The 2,186-nt window shown below is 50.5% G+C and overlaps 1 long non-coding RNA gene across 1 annotated transcript in view; it reads left to right on the forward strand.

Annotated features, from left to right (window-relative positions):
* Positions 1–448: 448 nt before the first annotated feature.
* Positions 449–2,186, forward strand: part of LOC105502980 — a 27,995-nt gene continuing 26,257 nt past the window's right edge. Inside the window, exon 1 of the long non-coding RNA XR_001000425.1 lies at positions 449–514. This is a non-coding gene — a long non-coding RNA (uncharacterized LOC105502980). The remainder of the gene's footprint in view (positions 515–2,186) is intronic.

The following is a 2,186-nucleotide window of genomic DNA, read 5'->3' on the forward strand; positions in this document are numbered from 1 at the left end:
GCCCGTCTCGGCCTCCCAAAGTGCTGGGATTACAGGCTTGAGCCACCGCGCCCGGCCTATTTATTTATTTTTGTAGAAACGGGGTCTCACTATGCTGCCCAGGCTGGTCTCAAATTCCTGGCTTCAAGTGATCTTCCCACCTCACCCTTGCAAAGTGTTGGCATTACAGGCATGAGCCACTGCCTCCAAATTCATGCATTTTTGAGGATAAGAGCCAGGGGGAATAAAATGTTTAAAAACTTGCCTGAATTTCCCATCATTAAGTCCATATTGACATGTAAGGGGTAGCTGGGGACAGAGAAAAGAAACTCAGAGCTAATGAATCTGTGGCAAAGGTTGACGGCATTCCATGCTGGAAATGATTAAAACATCCTCCAGGAGGTATGACCTGGAGTCTCCTCCCCACCCCACCAAGGGCTCCCACTCAGCCCATGCTGACTCCAGTTGCCCTTGACTGCATAGTTTCTGCTGGTCCAAGCAACCTTCTCCTGCCACGCCTAACCTTGGAGAGCAGGTAATGTGGTGGTAACTGTGGATGGGTGCAAAGTAAGCCCATGCATGGCAGGCAGTGCTGGGGCATGGGGTATATGTGATCTGCACTGTCAGGGCTGCTAGGCCATAGGTAGGGAGCCTCCCTCTACCCAGATAAGCCTCTGTTGTGGAGTAACTATTGCAGTGACCTCTGGGATGAGAGTTTCTATGGTCTGAGGTGAGTCAAGGTGAGTCTAAAAAAATATACAAAGGCCACCGTCTGGGTCATGGCAGGGCAGCGAGGAGCCAGGGTCTCTGAGTCGGGAGGGGTTCTGTCATCATGTGCTCAGCACATGGGGAGCAAATGGAGGGCCCTATTTTCTGAGAAGCCTCGGGGAGAATGCCCCTATAGATGAGAAGTTGATAAGTGATGGAGCTGACATCCCACTCTGGGCATCCAGGGGCAGTGGGAGTCTTCCTGGCCATTGGCTACCAGGCAGGGGGACCCTCTAGACCAGAGCAACCTCATAGTCTTGAGATGATGAGCTAGTTCTCACCTTTCCACCTGCCAGCCCCTTTCTGCTTCCTCCAGCACGTTTTTATCTGTGGGAAAACAGGTGAAGCCCCAGCTTGTTAGAAAGCTGACTGCATCAAGACACTGTGGATTCTCAAAGGTCTTGTGGATATATGAGGTGAGTGGCTAGAAGTTTTGCTGAGAATCCACTTGTTTATCTGTTTGTTTATTTGAGATGGGGTCTCACTCTGTTACCCAGGCTGGAGTGCGGTGGCACCATCACAGCTCACTGCAGCCTCAGTCTCCTGGGCTTAAGGTATCCTCTTGCCTCAGCCTCTGGGAAGCTGGGACTATAGGCCCACACCACCAAACCTGGCTAATTTTTTATTTGTTGTGGAGATGGTGGGGGGGGAGGGTCTCTCTATGTTGCCCAGACTGGTCTCGAACTCCTGGCCTCAGGTGATCCTCCTGCTTTGGCCTCCCAAAATGCTGGGATTACAGGTATGAGCAACAGCGCCCTGCAGAATCCACTCATTTAAAGAACCATCTCCAGAGAGGGGTTCCCGCCATCTCCCTGTAACTCCTGTTCTTTTCCCTTTTCAAGAAGTGCTCTGGTTTAATTCAACCAACGCTTCCTGAGCAAAGCACCATGCCTGGCTCTCTGAGGAATTAAAAGTTAAAAGCCAGGCTGGGCATAGTGGCTCACATCTGTAATCCCAGCACTTTGGGAGGCTGAGGCCGGTGAATCACCTGAGGTCAGGAGTTCAAGACCAACCTGGCCAATATGGTAAAACCTCGTCTCTACTAAAAATACAAAAATTAGTTGGGTATGGTGGGGGGCACCTATAGTCCTAGCTACTCGGGAGGTTGAAGCAGGAGAATCACTTAAACCTGGGAGGTGGAGGTGGCAGTGAGTGGAGATCCTGCCATTGCACTCCAGCCTCAGTGACAGAGCGAGACTGTCTCAAGAAAAAAAAAAAGTTAAATCCCAGCTGTCTTCCAGGACTTTGGTGGTCTAGTGGGACAGGGTGGCCTGACATTTACAAAACTGTGTAAACTGGAGGATCCTTATGTAAGTGACAAGCTACAAGTTCGCCAAAAAGTCACTGACATAAGGCAGATTGATTTTTTTTTTTTTTTTATGAGACAGGCTCGCTCTGTCGCCCAAGCTGGAGTGCAGTGGTGTGATCTCGGCTCACTG

Source organism: Colobus angolensis, unplaced genomic scaffold (assembly GCF_000951035.1).
Source record: "Colobus angolensis palliatus isolate OR3802 unplaced genomic scaffold, Cang.pa_1.0 Scaffold83, whole genome shotgun sequence".
Classification (NCBI taxonomy): Eukaryota; Metazoa; Chordata; class Mammalia; order Primates; family Cercopithecidae; genus Colobus; species Colobus angolensis.